The sequence below is a fragment of the Chiloscyllium punctatum genome, chromosome 35 (genome assembly GCF_047496795.1).
Source record: "Chiloscyllium punctatum isolate Juve2018m chromosome 35, sChiPun1.3, whole genome shotgun sequence".
NCBI classification, from domain to species: domain Eukaryota; kingdom Metazoa; phylum Chordata; class Chondrichthyes; order Orectolobiformes; family Hemiscylliidae; genus Chiloscyllium; species Chiloscyllium punctatum.
In genome coordinates, this window is record NC_092773.1 from 45,975,603 (window position 1) to 45,994,812 (window position 19,210).

Genomic DNA, 19,210 nt, shown 5'->3' on the forward strand with positions numbered 1-19,210 from the left:
GTAGAAGCAGGCCTTTTATTCCCCAAGACGTACACACCAACCATCTGAAGGGTAACCCTACCAGACCCATTCTCTGACATTTACCCGTGAATATAGCACCCCACCTGTGTATATTTGGATTGTGGGAGGAAAGCGGTGCACATGAGAGAAACACGGACAGACACGGGGAAAATGTGAAAACTCCACACAGACAGTCGCGCGATGGTGAAATCGATAATGTGGCCCTGACATGTGAGGCAGCAGTGCGTACCACAGGGTCATCATATCCTTGCACTAACAGTAATCATTCAATGTCGTTTTGAATGTAAAACCCCTCACTGGAAAATTTACTCTTCTCTCCCGATATATGTGTCACCCAACATAGATAACAGTACTTTTCTAATCCAACTGCAGCGTAAATGTTGATAACAGAACGTCATCAATTCAATAAAAATAAGCAATTTGGCATGGACTCTATGTTTTATTAATCTCGAGTACAAACACTGACCAATCTTGGATCACGAGAACGATATTTTCATCTGAGATACTCGGACTGGGCAAACATCAGATGATTATTTAGGATTATAAGGAGCTATTTCTGCGATTAGAAGCAGGAACGTACTGACGTGCGACATGTACTAACCACTTTTGGAAAGTCATGTCTGAAAATGCTTCAAAGTGTCGAAAACTTTCAAAGAAAATTCAGCCAGCAGTGGTCTTTGCTCAATGTATTTCATCATAGTCAAAATGACATTAAACTGAGTTCAGCAATTGACATGCCATTTCTTTCTCGCAGTATCTCACTTACACTCTCACGCATATTCTCTGACTCAGTCTCCACCCGAAAAAAATCTGCCATTTGTTTACATATCCAACGAATTTCCTTGTACATTAATCTGAATTTTCTGGGAGTCATAATCTTGGCTATAAAAATGGTTTGTTCAGGTATGTTTCATCAATTAATTCAGCGGGATTGTTTTTTAATGTATGGACCAAAATTTATTTCCCTTCAGTATTTTATTGAAGCTGCTTTCCTGTGCTATCACAGTCACGACAGTGTCGGCAAAAAATAGTTGAAGGTGTGTGAAGGGGACAGGAGAGAGGGAATGCACAGGATTTTAACAATGGGACACCGAACGAATCGTCTTAGATACGGAGGGGTATTCTCTCAGAGAGTGAGATAACTGGCAGCGATATTGAACAGAGGATTACCTCACCTCTCCATACCTCACAGCAGCTGTCAAACCAGCTGTGCTTACTGAATTCCTGCAGCATTGCTGGCTGGACGGCTGTTTTTGCGATGTAGAGTGGCACCAACAGTGTGGGTCACTTCCCACACTGGCTGGTATCACCATGAAGTTCCTAAATTCCCACCATCACCACTAACCTGGGACATGGTAACCCTCAGGTTGAACTCACAAACAGTCGTTTATCATTATTAAGTGAGCAGCTTTATTGTCCATTGGGGTGATGGCATTTTTTTTTGAATGACGATACATTAATGTCAGGATAGTGAGTGGCTTGTTAGGAAACATGCAGCTAGAGGTGTTCCCATGCTTCTCCTGCCTTTGTATTTAGAAATGTGTCAGTCGCAATTTGGAAGATGCTGCTTAAGGAACATCAGCGAATTTCTGCAATGAGTACTGTCAGTCATGCATAATGCTTCCACTGAACATTTGGTGATTGATGTAATGCATGTATGCGATATTTTACCAAATATGGCACCAATCAAATTGATGCATGCCTTGCACAGTAGATGGTGCAAAGGCTTTTGGGGTTATGTGATGCATTACCCATGACAGTTATCTTTCCCTCTGATCTGCTCTTGGAGCCACAGTATTAAATCTGAGTCCAGTTCATTGTCTGCTCAATAGTAACTCCACGTTATTGATTACAATGGTTCACAAACAGCAAAGCCTCTGAATGTCAAGAGGTGGAACTTTAGTGATCTCGTATTCGAGGTGGTAATTGTTTTACATTTGTGTGGTACGCATTTTAATTGGCACTGATCAGCACAGCCTTGGATGTTTCTGAGATTTTGCATCATTGCGGCATGGAGTGCTGCAGTATGCAGGAATACTTCTGAAGATTGTGCAATTATTCGCAAACAGTCTAACTTATGGCACTTGTAATAATTGACAAGAGGTTTTTTTGTACAGTTACAAAAGACAGTTAGGTCAAGAACACAATCCTGAGGAACTCATGCAGTGTGGGCCTTGAGCTTATATCACTAACCTCCGAAAACAACATCAATTTCTGTGAGAATGGAGATACGTGGAGCCCAGTTTGGCTGTGGACAGCAGGTTTCTTTCCCAAAAGGACATTTATGAATTCGATGAATTTTACTTCAATTGACCATAGCTTTCTGTCAATATTAAAAGTCATAAAATGAACTGATTCAAAGCTGGCATCCTGCCTGAATTTGAGACCAACTTGAAAGTTTTGTGCCAATTACTCAATAAAGATATAAGTCTTAATATTATTTAGCGAATTATTAACTTGCTTCTACTTGATCCCGAGACAATGTGAATGCATTCAAATTAAGACCAGGCAATGGCATTACCATTGACTGCGAACAATTAAGAGAAAATCAAGATGGCTTAGTGTATTTGCTCAGTGCGTAAGAAGCAAATTTTGACGGTCAGAGGAATTGTTTCCCCATGCAAAAGAAAGTGTTAAGTGGTGAAAGAAGAATGTAAAAATACATTTCATGTACTCTGTGTGTGTGTGTGTGTGTGTGTGTGTGTGTGTGTGTGTGTACGCGTGCGCGAGAGAGAGAGGGAGAGAGAGAGAGAGAGAGAGACGTTCTATACTGCCCATAGTGTCCAGAGATGTGCAGGATAGCTGGATTGGACAAGGGAAATGAGAGGTAACAATGATAGGGCAAAGGGTGGGTCAAGTTGGATGCTGTACAGTGAGTCGGTGTGGAATCGTTTTACATATTGCCTGCGTCCACAGTGTACAATTCTCATGTTCGAAAATCGGCTTTTACTTAGTCTGAAAGGACTTCGCCATGTGTTTATGGAAAAAAATAATTCGGAAATCAAGGTGCTTGGAACACATTTTATCCTCCCTTTGTAGGGTTGGGAAACCGAATGGGAAGTGAAAGAGTTAAAAGAAAACGAAACTCGCTCAATCTCTCACCATTTATATGATGCGAGCAGATATTGCAGATTTTGGAGACCTTAAATGTGTAAAGATTCTGATATGCATAGGATATATAACCAAGGGAACAACGGAAAATATTACAGGGTCTCTGACTGAAGCATTCAATTCCTCCTCAGCCACGCTGGGGTGGGGACGCGGAGAGGTAGCGGGGGTGCTAGAGGACTGGAGGACAGTTGGTGTTTTTCCATTTTTCAAGAAAGAGGTGGAGATCGAACAGAAATAACAGGCTACTGAGTTTCACATCAGTGTTCAGGACACGATTGGAGAAAAGAAAACCAAAGGATAGAATTAATCTCCGTTTAGTGCGGAATGTTTTCAGCATGGATAGTCAGGACGGTTTCGTCAGAGGGTCACATGCCTCATCAATCTGGTGAGGTTTTTCGATGAGGTGGCCAGATCTGTCGATAATGGTAGGGCAGTTGAAGTACTTCATAGCAATTGAGCAAAGCCTTTGACAAGTTCGCACATGGGGGACTGAGAAAGTGTGTGTGTGTTTTACGGAGTGGGTGTGGCTGGGGAATGGGGAGATGCAGTTGATGAGGTTGGGAATGTGAAATAGGATTTTTGATGATACTATCATTGTCTGGGTCGTTGTGAGGGAGGTATATTTTCATAGGTGAGAGATAGAAATAGAGAGATTGGTCAGATGGGCAGATGAGTGGTTGATGAAATGTAATCCTTCTGAAATGTTAGATGATGCACTTTAAAAGAAACCCAGTCACCAGAAAAGGGTATACTCAATGAATAGTCCGACATTAGGAAGGACAGAGGATCCGAACGGATTTGAGGTGCTGTTGACAGATCCCTGCAGATGGAATGACAGGATACTGGGGTAGTTTAGAATGCTTATACGACACTCGCCTTTTTCAGTCGATGCATAGGTTCGAAGGAGAAAGTGAGGACTGCAGATGTTGGAGATCAGAGTCAAACAGTGTGGCGCTGGGAGAGCACAGCAGAACAGACGGTATCCGAGGACTTGGAAAGTCGACTTTTCGGGTATAATACCTTCATCAGAAATGTGGGAGGATTATAAAAGGAGAGTGCATGTTGAAGCTGTACCGAACTTTGTTTAATCCACAGTTGGAGTATTTGTGTAGTTCTGGAGACTGCACCATAGGAAGGGTGTGATTGCACTGGAGGACGTGCAAAGGAGATTCAACAGAATGGTGCTCAGTTTGCAACAATTTAGCTGTGCAGAAGGAGGGTGGATAAGTTCGGAGTGACTTATCTAGAGCAGGTGTATAACTTATAAGGGGCATGGACAGTGTGAATCCAAAGTAGCTGTTTCTCTCAGTCCAAGTGTCAGGAACAAGGTTGTATAATTCTATGTGAAAGGCAGGAGGTTCACAGTGGACATGAGGGAAATTCCTTTCTTCGAGAGAATGGTATTTGCCTGAAATGCACTGTCTGGGAGGGTGTTTGAGATGGGAAAACATACACACTTTTAAAATTACTTGGATAAGCTTTTGAAATGTCATAACATACAAGTCTATAGGCCAAGTGGTTGAAAGTGGGATTAATGTAGATTTAGATTCATTTTGGTGGAATGAACACGATGGGTCGAAGGGTCACTTGTATTATGTATCATTCTGTCATTCTGGATTCTGAAGTCAAAGGTCTAAATCTTTTCTGTTTAGTTTTTGCATTTGTTTTGCGAACTATATCACTTAGTACACGTTCCAGCTGTTGTGGTTTCTGTCAGCTTCAGGTTCTGATTGAGAGTGCTCATTCACAGATAGAATTTCCCAAATGTGTTGTAAAATTGGATTAACAAGAAAAATAGGGATACAACAATATGCAATAGAACAGCTCTTAAAAAGGTCCACCGCGCGAACTATTGAATGACTGTAAAGCCTGATCAAAATGCATGCCGCCACTGAAAAGAATATCGAAAAATCTTTTGGTATTGATGGGACGAACTATATATGATTTTGTACAAGCATTGAAGTTTCAAGAAGATTTACAATTAATATTAGAGATCTAACAGGATGAGATTAATCTAGTCTTTGGGGTATTTCAATTACAGGCTTAAATCTCAATTACATCACAAATTTAAAATAAACCTTCTGTCATACATTGTTTGTTAAAAATGTTGGATAAAAATTCAATGTTTCCCAGTGGAGCACCACATGATATAAAATAATAACTTTTGAACTGTGTCAGCGCCAGGTAATTCTCCAATTCAGACAGACTGTCAGCAGCAGGACATCAAAGGCTATTTCACAAACAGCAAAATGTATGTTCCAAGGATAATGATAGAAAAAATTTACTATACCACCTTGGCCATTTTTGGTATTCCTGGTAAGTCTTGAAACAATTTATTTTTAAAAATCTCTGCATTAAATCATACTTACTTCCACTCTATGATTAATAGTTATTTCCTTTCCATTTAGCATGGCAAATACCGATGGCAGATGACAATGCCCCCACTTACTGATTTTAATGTGAATAGTTTATTGATTAGGAGGATCCTCAGTAATGTGCAGCATAACATTTTCACTATGCCGCGCAGGATGGGTTGGCACTGAGGCCACACTGATGGAGTTTGAATGAGTACTGACTTTGGATGGTCGAGAGAGTGTTGAGGAAGACCGATCTCTCTCCGTGGTAGCTCAAACCTGACTATCAGTCAGATGGTTTTTGTAACGACCGACATCTTAGTAACCTCTGAGTAAGGTGTTCCAAATTCCTTGATGCAAAGGTATTTTGTTCGTGGATCTCTCTCAGGTATCTTGGTCCAACTGGGAGAGCAGATACCAGGTGGGCAATGTTTGGTTTGAGTCATTACGGAGTGATAAGTGATGGCTTTGAACATCTTGTGTGTTTTCGTCAATCAGTGGGTGTGTGGGGCCACGACATATGTGAGGACAGATTGCTGGGAGGGGTGTTTAGCACAGGGTTCCAAATATGATGTGTATTTCTGGATTGTTTGTTTCCACAAAAGACATGTGAGTCGTGCCATTTGTAAAGAGAGGCACTGTACTGTAGGGCAGAGTCGAATATGAAAAATATTGCGACCTTGAATTTTGTGACAGCAGCAATCCAACAGTTGTGAAACAGGTTTTTCAAACAAGATATTTCCCAACTATCCCTTTGTTGAGTTATATTTCGATGTTCCCTTTACGATACTGGTCTATATGAATGGTATATAAGGGCATTTGGGCATTTGATTGGGATTGTTACTCTGTATTTGGATCTGAATTTACGTTTACATTTATTATTATTTTTATTATTGTCGCTGTTATTTTTCCGATTCTGACGTTTTGGAGATGAACATCCTGGATATAGTTTAGACCAATTCTCTGTGAAACCGTCGTGTTTTCCGTTGGACTGCAGTTCTCTGTCAGTTATGAGAAATTCCTGTTAATGTACGCCATCTAGAGTACTCAGAACTTTGGAGATTGTGTGGTACAACAGATTTTCCTGATGGAAGAGAAGTCGATTTGGGGTGACTGAAGTACAATTTAAGATATTTCAGATTATTTTACTGTTCCAAGGTTCCAATAAGGCTCATAATATCTGGCAAAATGGAGTAATATTTAGAGCTGCTGCGTGTGCCGATGTTCAGAATTGAGGGGATTGGTGAGTTAGACAACGCATCAGGGTCACCAATTGATTTCTAATCCATCAGCAGCGCACTGCTAAAATAATCTGTACCGTTTGTCGACCCAGCTTTGAATGACTTTCTTTGCCACATAGTGTGGGGTATAAATGCCGTTTTCATGTGGCGTGTCTGTCCAAGCAGTGATTTCGATTAACACCACACAGACAAATTTATATAGAGGTATAAATGCCAACAATTATAATTGCTTTGCTGTATCGATGCCATGTCGATGTATTTCAAGGTCTTGTTGGCCGATTTGAGCTAATCTACTTCTTAATAACGTCACATGTTCCTTGTTTTCTGAATGATCGGAAAGCAGAGGTGAGTGGGAATGACTACTCACCTGTGTTTACTATGTGGGAACTTGTTTATGACTAAAACTGTGCTGGGTGTGGATGACCATTCTGGGCATTGACCCCCCACAGGACAGTTCAGCATGTTCAGCTCCTTCGGCTTCGATGAAATGTTTCATATTTTTTGAATTACTGTTTAAAGTGGGCTGATTTAATGATGATCACATTTAGGTGCTGAGCTGTCCCGGAATGTTTTGAGGCAACTGAGGATTGAGATTATCTTGATTGTGAGAGTGAAGTAAGAATACAGGCACCTGCTGTTTTGTCCAATTGTCAGGGTTGCCACATCAACACTGCTTGCTGGGAGAAATCTGGCACAGCGTTTGTTGCATCACGGGAGTGGATCAGGCAATTTGATGCAATAATGGGGTGTCTTATTCCATTCCAAAATGGTTCATTTGAAGGAAAATGGAGACTTGTTAGTCAAATAAATTTTATTTTCTACCCAATAAGCCTCTGTAAGTTTCAGAGAACACAGATTACTATCATCATGCCAGAGGTGAGTACAACACAGCACACTGAGAGTTCTGGTGCAAAAACATCCTTCGATGGGCTCTTGGAGTAGAATCGTGTCTTGAAGTTTTGTCTTTACTTTGCCAGAGCATCTTACACCCTGATATGGAGTGCTGTCTGAATGCTGATCCATCGACATGCATAATGGTGAAATTTAACCCTCCACTTAATGGGCACTGGTCTGGTTCTTCTGGTGTAATATTAATGTATGCGGTTAATATTTCCAAACCATCACTATCGTGTTAGTTCTCAATTGGAATAAAGAAAACCTTTTGTCTGCAGCTTTCAAGCACTCTATATTATCCCGCGATCGACTGGAATGTTGTGTGCAATTGATCTAGATCTCCAGGAATTACACTGTTTGAAGTGCTGACTGATTGGGTAATTGTACTGAACGAGGATCACAATCTTCAGTCCAGATCCCCTGGCTCCAGTGGCCACATGGTACTAGGAGGATATTCCATTGTCGAATTGCACTGAGTGTGGGTAACTGCTGAAATAGAAACTTATGACGCAGCATTCTTGCGTTTCTGTGGTGACCTGTAAATGCAGCATTGTCGTAAGTGTGGAGCACTGAGAGGAGACGACCTGTGACTCCAATTGTAAATTTTGCAAAGAGTATCTTTGACTATAGATCTACATTGCATGTGGGTCAATAAATTGACACCCAATTCCAGTGACATAGTGATTCAGTGAGCATCTTCAAATAGAATTTTAGCAAAAGTGATTTCCTAAATAAAGAGGAACAAATGACCGGAGTGTGAAAGCGTAACTGGGAGCATCACTCAAAGGAAAATTATGCTGAGTGGGAATTATTAAATGGAGTGGAAGTATCTCTGACTGCTAATTTTGCTGTTTGTGGGGAGCAGAATGATTCATAATATCTGACTGCAAAGTTAATTATGACCATAAGAATATGAAACAGTGACTTCTTCGTTTGGATGACCTTCCTCATTACTGTACTGTCCAGTGATGAAGTTCTCAATGCATTTTGTAAATATACAATGGTTTGCTACTAGGAAAATATTCGCAACTGGTTGATTATGTTTGATGCTAAGTTTGGAAAGTGAAATGTCCCATTGAAGATAAACAGATGCAATATTTTCCGAGAGCAATAACGGTCATTCAACAAAATGCCATTAAGACATTTCATGTTGATTCAAGCAATGTTTATGATGCTGATTAATCTTCCATCAAGGTTAGGGCAAGTTGTGAAACAATGGTTACACTAATGTCTTATCTGAGCATTAATAGGTATGTATATAGAGTTGGAAATGTTGTCACGAATTGCCATCTGTATGTGGATAGAATAAGATTATCAATTGTTAAATCTGCAATTCATAATCTGCCTACAGTTAATTGTTCAGAGATCGCTGCGCTGCACTGCACTTTGTGATGTGTGGCATCATTCGGAGGTAGAACTCTCGATGAGAACTGTGCGTCAATCAGTTTTAAGGCAACATATAAAAATAAAAGTAGGAATAGCAATAGGAAAAAAAGTCTGTTTCAACAAATAATAAAATTCAGTAATTACATCACAAAGCGCTTTGTATTCTTCACCCATCTGTCATACTCCATGCCACTTCACAGCTTTCAAATCCAATTTCCTGATTTATAACCATTTCCCTTCTTTAAGCGTCATAATGATAAACATTCCGACTCTCTTGGGCTCAAACTCAATGACTTGCTTGTTGCATTTTGTACGATGATCTCTGACCTTCCCAATATTCACATGTTAAATCTGTCGAACGCCACACTTGGGACTGTTTGCCTTGCATTTACAGTAGGATTGGCTATCTGTTTATCAATTAATTGTGCCTATTTTTACAGTTAAATTTTCGTTCCTGAAAAGAGATTCAAATCTTTCACATACAAATCACAAACAGTGATGCACAATAAGGCAGCCATCAGAAAAAAACTAAATGACATTACATTCTGGTAATCTCATTCTCCCTGGTTTCATCCTGACCACAGGTGAAAATGTTTTTGACTCCTGGAACGCAATCATCTCAACTGTCGAACATCGCTGCAGCAAGTATTCAGTTTCCCAAAATCTGTATCTGTCTCAGCAATACCTTTCCTTCCACCATCATTTCCAAATAAAAGATATTTTCTTGTGATTGCACAATGGTTAGCACAATGTATGATGCACTATTTAAGTAAGAGGTCTGTGCCAATATATAGTAAGATAAAATTTCGTTTAATCTGATAAGTGACAAACGTTGGATTCAAAACGAAATGCAGAAATTTTGCAATCCCATATGTCTGTAGGATGTCTCCAATTCTTTGCTTAACTGATCCAAAATGTCTCTGTGGTGGATGTTGTGGTCATATAGGAAACCCCAGCCATCCTGTTTCGTCTGTGAAGAATATGAAATCAACCACTGCCGACACCAAAAAGAGAATACATGATCGTCTTTTCATGAGCAATCCGCTGATCATGTTCTTCCCTGTGTCTGGTTCAGATGGTTTAAACTTTATATTTCAGAGTACAACAATCATCTTTGTGTCATTACGTACGGTCGGCATGAATAATGCTCCATCAGCAACTTGAAATCTCTTCTTGTCCTTTCTCTTACAGTTAGTCTCGTGATGATTGTAATTTTAGCTCGGGGCAAATGTGGTCTTTCAACATGCAGCACTATCTACCTGGTGGCCATGGCAATGTCTGATCTACTGTTCATTGTTTTTTATGTCGTACTTCTCCGATTTCAACAATTTTATTATCCACGGTGTTTCCTGAGCATCACTCCGGTTTGTCGTCTTATCGATGTCCTCTTCAGCGTGACCACTGACTGTTCTGTCTGGTTCACTGTTGCCTTTTCTTTCGATCGATTTGTCGCCATTTGTTTTCATCAGATGAAAACTACGTATTGCACAAAGAAAATTGCAATGAGGGTTCTAGCGATCATCTGTATTTTCTTTTCGCTAAAGAACATCCCTTCGTACTTTCGTTTTAAACCTGGAACGATTATCAACAACATTCAATGGTACTGCCATATCCGGTCCAGTTATTATAACGACCGTCGGTGGGTAAGTTTCAGATATTTTGAACAATTTTTAAGACCGCTGTTACCATTTATTTTTATTCTCTTTCTCAATGTTCTGACTGTCAGACACATCTTCCAGGCTATTAAGGTGCGGAAGGGATTGGGGAATCAGAGAAAAATAGAGAACGATCCAGAGGTAGAGAGCAGAAAGAAGTCTGTAATTTTACTCTTTGCCATGTCTGCCAGCTTCATACTCCTCTGGTTGGGCTGTATTTTATATTATTTTAATGCTGGTTATTCATTGGATTATGCTGTTTATCGTCTCTTTCAACTAATTGTATTTATGCTGCGGAACTTTAGCTGCTGCACAAATGCATGTATTTATGTGGTGACACAGAAAAAGTTCAGAGACCAGATAAAGTATGCTGCTAAATATCCAGTTATAAAAATAATTCAATCAATGAATAAATCCAAGTAATTGAGCAACAAGATTAGATGCAGCAAATAATGGAAGGAGGAGTCCACGTGAGGAAAGGACGAAAGGATAAGAAGGAGTAGAAACACGACAATACTCCGTTTCTAATGGGCAAGGAATGACTCCTGCTGTTTTCCTGCATCTGTTCTCACCATCCAGCTGAGGCTATCCACAGTTTTGTGTTTATTTTTAAATGAAAAGCCTGCAAGAAAGTAAACAATCTGAACTAAAATAAAATTGCCAATAAGGCATTGAGTAACCACATGGAGCAGATGTGCGTTCAATACTTAGGGAGAATAAACTTGCAGTGCAGCTTGCTCAGCATCACAGCTACAAACTCCCTGTCTACACCACTGGTAGCAGCAGTGCGTACCATAGACAAGATACACAGCAGAAATTCCATACTAAACAACTTCTGAAAACACAGCACTCTTATCTGGAATGTAAAGCTCATCAGGTAAATAGGAAACACCCCAGTTGAAAATTTCACATCAAACCATTCACCATCCTGGTTTGAACAAACATTTGCTTCCAAAATGTACCAATTTTTGGAAAATCCTGGAATTCCTTCCTTTACAGCACTTTGTATTTAACTGCACAACATGGAATCCAGCCGTTCAAGAAGACAACTCCCCACCGCTTCCTCCAGACCTGCTACGTATGGGGAACAAAAGCCAGTAGACAGCCAGAAATGCCAAAACCCCATGATAAATTATAAAATAATTACACTATTTGCTGCCAAGATTGCATGCCATGTGTCCATATCCTCAATTATCAGAAAATTGAGAAACGATTCCATTGAAATATATAAGATCCTGAATGACAGAGGATGATAGGGGAGATGCGAAGAAATTATTCCCGCACGTATGGTAATCTTAAACACGCGAACGCAATCTCAAGATAAGGAAAAGCTTTTTTAGGAGTGAGAGGAGGTAACGCCTTTTTCCTCAAATCATCTCGTCGTCTTTGGTATTTGATATCGCTGAGGATTGAGGATGCTCCCTCACATAGTTCATTTCAGACTGAAATCGACAACTTCATAGTGTCTCAAAGCATCATGGAAAATGGGAAGTACGCTGGATTTGAAGTCTGAAGTCAGCCACAATCATATTGACTGATGGAACAGATCGAAAAAAAACGTGTCTTCTCCTGCTCGTTTCCTGGGCTCTTGTTTTCCTTGCTGACACAGTCAGCAATCCGTTTAGATTTGTTTCCCTGAAAACATTTGTCGTTTAAAGTTTGCAGCTTCCACCCTATCACAGAACATTTAATTTCTTCTTCAGCACCACTCCTGGTCCAATTGCGAAAAAAAATTTTCTAACTTCCGTTACTTCTGCGGAAGTACCCCATAAAACAAATGTTATCCTCTCCCTTCCCCATTTCCATCACGCAATTTCCCGCGCTCTCTGGATGCTGCCTCACCTTGTCAGTTTTCTCACCATGGCCTTTTGAGAGGCAATGGATCCACCTTTCGCTCTTTTTGTGACAGGATGCATTCTCCAGCTCAACTCCTTAATATTCTGTTCCTTTAGAGATCACATTGATGCAATAACGGAATACAAGAGACGTTGTTATCACGCAATACGTGGGATGGGACATGCCTTCCAAGGGCGAAAGGCCAAAATAACGAGTCAACGTACTTTAGCGCTCCGTTCATGCCATCTCCTGGCAGAGACTTATTGAATCTGCAGTCTCCAGGCAGACCTGTGAAATGTATGTAAAAAAAGAAGTAGAAAAACGGATGAATGCACCTTCAGCATGCATTGCAATCCCCTCCACGTACAACAGGCTATCTTATATGAAAGGGCAAAAATAGCTGTGTGGAGGTTATTTGGAAATGGGTGCACCAGTACAATCGTTGTAGGTTGGCTTTTCACTTGCCTCACGCACACCACATACTTCTGCCTCTGAAGAAGCCCGAGGGAAATAGAAATGACCAATCCCAACGAGAAACCGGTTCATGGAATAGTAATATTCAACATAGGTGAGATGTATTGGCCCAGTTCTGACCTTCCTCCATCGCCAAACACGAGCCACGCGACGTCTGGATGAAGAACGGCTCACCTTCCGACGAGGCATCCTCCTACCCCACAGTATCAACGTCGATTTCTCCGGTTTCCTACTCTCGCTCCCCTCACTGAATTCCAGGTCGATACCTCCAACTCAGCACTACCTTGTAGAACTCTGCCACTAATCCATCTTCCTTCCAACATATCCGCTCCAACCTTTGCTCCGACCTATCGAAATCACCTCCAGCTCCAGCTTCCTATTGCATCATAAGATACTTTACCATAGCTCCACAACCCCCTCCCATTTACCTTTAAGCTCCGTTCTCCATCCTCACATTCCAACTGAAGGGCTTCTGCCCAAAACGTCGAATGTGTTGCTACTGGGATGCTATTTCACATGCAGTGATTTTCCAGCTCCACAGTTTTTGACAAAGGTGAGATGTCAAATGATAACGTAAAACATTCAAACGCCAGAATATTTCTCGTTCGATTGAAACAAATGTAACACATGTTAACCAATGCCATGGTGCACAAAGCATTTGATGCCACGGGGCCACCAAATGTGGGGAATGCCATAATCTCACTCGACACCAGAAGGATGACGCTGTCACAAGGGTCAATGCTGTGCCGTGCCTCGTCAATTTTTATTGAACATACAGGGTATGAATGAGAACGTGCAGAGGGTTAGACAAATCATGAAAGAATTAACAGTTTAAAGTGAGGAAAAGTCTGAAAAACCAGGCAGGGCCAATTCAGAATGTTGTGGAGATACAGTTCGAGGGGCTGTTGGCAAAGGCGGCACGTGCTGAAACAATTAATCATTTAATCGATAGGGAATGAGAGTGTGCTAAGATATACACTACCCCATCACCCACCTCAACTTCTGCTTCAGCCCCCAACATTAGAATTGATCAAGCTCGAAAGGTGCACATCAAACAACGTGAGCGAAAATTGCTCATGGTATCTGACATGTGTCATGACGATTTCATGAATTATGAAGCGATCATATAAAACAGTATTCTAGGTAAAAACAATGATGGCAGATTCTGGAAACCAGATTCTGGATTAGTGGTGCTGGAAAAGCACAGCAGTTCCGGCAGAATCCGAGGAGCTGTAATATCAACGTTTCGGGCAAAAGACCTTCATCAAGAATACAGGCAGAGTGCCTGAAGGGTGGAGAGATAAAAGAGAGGAGGGTGGCATTGGGGAGAAAGTAGCATAGATTACAATAGGTGAACGGGGAGGGGAAGAAGGTGATCGGTCAGGGAGGAGGGTGGAGTGGATAGTTGGAAAAGAAGATTTGCAGTTAGGACAAGTCATGGGCACAGTGATGAGCTGGACGTTTGGAACTGGGGTGAGGTGGGGAAGGGGAAATGAAGAAACTGTTGATGTCCATATTGATGCTCTGGGGATGAATTGTTCCGGTTCTGCAGGGATCAGTTATGGAACCTCTGCTCTTTGTGAGTTTTCTAAATGGGTTGGACGAGGAAGTGGAAGCGCAAGGTTAGTAAGTTATCAGATGACACGAGTGGTGGTGAAATTGTGGATAGTTTGGAGATTGGTTTTCATTAGCCACGAAACATTGACAGGATGCAGAACTGAGAAAATAACAGGCAGATGGAGTTAAATCTGGAATAATATGAATTCATTCATATTGGACGATAAAATTTGAACGCAGAATACAGGATTGGAAGGATGTCTCTTGGCAGTGAGGAGGAAAACAGGGCTCTTGGGATCCATGTCCACAGATCCCTAAAAGTTGCCACCAAATTTGGTGGGGCTGTTGAGAAGACGTATCGTTTGTTGACTTTTATTAGCGGGTGATTGTGTTTTCGAAACGAGAGGTTATGCTGCATCTCTATAGAGTCCAGGTTAGATCGCACTTGGAATTTTGTGTTCAGTTCTGGTCAGCTTATTATCAGAAAGATATGGAAGCTTCAGAGTGGGCGGAAATGACCAGGATGCTGCCTGGACTGGAGGTAGTGTTTTACCAAGAAACGTTGATAGAGTTAGGTCTTTTTTCATTGGAGCGAAGAAAGATGAGAACTGACTTGATCGAGGTGTACAAGATGTTGTGTGGCATAGATAGAGTGGATGACCAGAGGTTTTTTTTCCCCATGATGGGAATGTGTATCACGAGGAGGCACAATTTTAAGGTAATTGGAGGAAGGTTTAGTGGAGATGTCAGAGGTAGATTCTTTTCTCAGGGTGGTGACTGCGTTAGATGCACTGCCAGCAGTGGTAGTAGAGTCAGATACATCAGGGACAGTTTATCAACTCTTGGATCATCACGTGGAATTAAGTACAATGAATGTTATGTAAGTTAGTCTGATCTTAGAGTAGGATAGAAGGCCAGCACGGCATTGAGGGCCGAATGGCTTATATTGTACAACACGGTTATATGTTGTGTCACTTACTGATCACACTGCAATATCGTTCCTGGGAATTGGAGATCGATTACAGCAGAGAAAGACGTCACTTGGTTTGGGCGAGTGAAACAAAATGGATGTGTTGCGAAAGCCAGCATTGAAACTGGTTAGATCCTCAAACTAACAATGTCTAAACGGAACTATTTCAGTCAGGTACATGGGCACTAAGCTTATAATTCATTTGCCCGACCATCACAAGCTGACCTTCCTTCGGACATCATCGTCCTTCAAACTAAATCTGTCAAGATCATCAGGCATGTCTATCGTTCAATAACTCCTGCTGCCTCTCCTGGGTTATTGAATCAATTTTGGAATAAAAAAAACAAAAGAACTGATGATGTTGTAAATCAGAAACAAGAACATAAGTTGCGGGGAACGATCAGTAGGTCTGTCAACATCATAAATCTTCAGGTCTGAAGAACAATTACTGGAGACGAAATGTTCACTCTGCTTTTTTCCGAACATATGCTGGCAGACATGTTGAGATTCACCAAGAATTTCTGCGCAGTCGTTCAGATCTCTGGTATCCGAAGTTCTTTGTTTAAGTAGACCTGATGTTGAACAATCCAAGTGGATATGGCATCAGGTGATAGTCTATTTCATCCCTTGAGCCACATGTGAAGAGTCATAGGATCTTAAAATCCCAAAAATGTGGAAATGGCTCTTTCATTCCATCAAGTCCACACCGACTCTCTGAACTGTATTCCGCCCAGTCTCAACTCTCTTATCTCGTAACATTATATTTTCCATCGGTAAACCATCAACCCTGCACATCCCTCAACATTATGGGCAAAGTAGCGTGGCCAATCCACACAACCTGCACATCTTTGGACTGAAAGAGGAAACCGGAACAGCCAGAGGTAACTCACACGGACACCATAGAAAATGTGCAAACTCCATACAAATAAATCAGTCTTAAATCAGAAACTGGAATCTGGGTAATTGGAAGGGTTTCGAGATGGAGAACAAAAGTTTAGACCACCGTGTGAATCATACGCTGAACAGCCTAATTTTAGTGCTGTAAAACTTCTAACTATGATGACAGAATACAACAGGATCTTGACCAGATGGGCCAATGAGCAGAGAAGTGTCAGATGGAGTTTAATTCAGATAAATGTGAGGTGCTGCATTTTGGGAAAGCAAGTCTCAACAGGACTTATCCACTTTAGGATAAGTTCCTAGAGAGTGTAGCAGCACAAAGATACCTTGGAGTGCAGGTTCATAGCTCCTTGATAATATAGTCGCTGCTGTCTAGGATCGTGAAGAAGGTGTTGGTATACTTTCTTCTATTGGTCAGAGGTTTGCGGACAGGAGTTGGGAGGTCATGTTGCAGCTGTACAGGACATGGGTGAGGCCAAAGTTGGAATATTGCGTGCAATTCTGATCTCCTTCCTAACGTATTTATGTTGTGAAACTCGACCAGATATCCCACCCCAATCTAGTCCCACCTTCCAGCACCTGGCACATATCCCTCCAAACCTTTCCTATTCATACACCCAGCAAATTCCTCTTAAAATTTGCAATTGTACCAGCTTCTGACACTTCCTCGGGAAGCTGATTCCAATGACATACCACCCACTCTCTGTGTGAAAAAGCTGCTCTTACGTCTCATCTATATCTTTCCCCTCTCACCCTAAACCTATGCCCTCTCGTCCTGGACTCCCTGAGCACAGGGAAAATATTTGCTCTATTGACACTATTCATGCCCCTCTTAATTTTGTAAGCATCTATAAGGACGCCCCTCAGCATCCGACACTCGAATGAAAAGAGCCCCAGCCTGTTCAGCATCTCCATATCGCTCAAATCCTCCAACACTGGCAACATCCTTGGAAATCTTTTCTGAACCCTTTCAGGTTTTCCATGCTGTACTTAACTATGACATTATTACTCTATGACTCCGTATATTCATTTTCATTGCAGTTTCCCTTTCATTTTGATTCTGTATATGATTAACCTCATTCTGAATGTAATACTGTCACAGGGTCATCGAGATGGGCAGCATGGAAACAAACCATTCGGTCCAACATGTCCATGCCGACCAGATACCCCAACCCAATCTAGTCCCACCTGCCAGCACCCGGCCCTATTCACTCCAAACACTTCCTATTCACATACCATTAAAATGCCTCTTAAATGTTGCAATTACGACCATAAGACATAGGAGCAGAAGTAAGGCCATTCAGCCCATCGAGTCAGTTCCGCCATTCAATCATGGCTGATGGGCATTTCAACTCCACTTTCCTGCATTCTCCCCGTAGCCCTAAATTCCTTGTGACATCAAGAATTTATCAATTTCTGCCTTGAAGACATTTAGCGTCCCAGCCTCCACTGCACTTGCAGCAATGAATTCCACAGGCCCACCACTCTGGCTGAAGAAATGTCTACGCATTTCAGTTCTGAATTTACCCCCTCTCATTCTAAGGCTGTGTCTAATGGTCCTAGTCTTCTAGTAAAAGGGAAGCAATTTCCTAGCGTCCACCCTGTCAAAGCCATGTATTATCTTATAAGTTTCTATTAGATTCCCCTTAATCTTCTAAACTCCAATGAACGCAATCCCAGGATCCTCAGCTGTTCCTCATATGTTAGACCTACCATTCCAGGGATCATCCGTGTGAATCTATGCTGGACACACTCCAGTACCAGTATGTCCTTCGTGAGGTGTGGGGACCAAAACTGGACACAGTACTCCAAATGGGGCCTTACCAGAACTTTATAATGTCTCAGGAGTACAACGGTGCTTTAATATTCCAACCCTCTTGAGATAATTGACAACATTGCATTTGCTTTTTTAATCACTGATTCAACCTACATGTTTACCTTTAGAGAATCCTCGACTAGCACTCACAGATCCCTTTGTACTTTGGCTTTATGAATTTTCTCACCGTTTAGAAAGTAGTTCATGCTTGTATTCTTTTTTCCAAACTGCAAGACCACGCATTTGCTTACATTGAATTCCATCAGCCATTTCCTGGACCACTCTTCCAAACTGTCCAGATACTCTGCAGCCTCCCCACTTCCTCAGTACTACCTGCCTGCCCACCAAACTTTGTATCATCGGCAAACTTCGCGAGAATGCCCCCAGTCCCTTCATCCAGATCATTAATATACAATGTGAACAGTTGCGGCCCCAACACTGAACCCTGAGGGACACCGCTTGTCACCAGCTGCCATTCTGACAAAGAACATTTTATCCGAACTCGCTGCCTTCTCTCAGACAGTCAATCTTCAATCCATACCAGTAGCTCACCTCGAACACCATGGGCCCTCACCTTGCTCAGCGGCCTCCCGTGTAGCACCTTATGAATGGCCTTTTGGAAGTCTCGGTTGACCACATCTACTGGGTTTCCCGGTCTAACGTACTTGTTACCTCTTCAAAGAACTCCAACAGCTTTGTCAGGCACGACCTCCCCTTACTAAATCCATGTTGAATTGTTCTCATCCGACCCTGCTCTTCCAAGAATTTAGAAAACTCATCCTTAATTATGGATTCTAGAATTTTACCAACAACGGAGGTTAGGCTAATTGGCCTATCATTTTACATGTTTTGCCTTGATCATTTGTTTCACAAGGGGGTTACGACAGCGATCTTCCAATTATCCGGGACTTTCCCTGACTCCAGTAACTTTTGAAAGATTTCAACCAATGCCTCCGCTATTTCCTCAGCCACCTCGCTCAGAAATCTAGGATGTA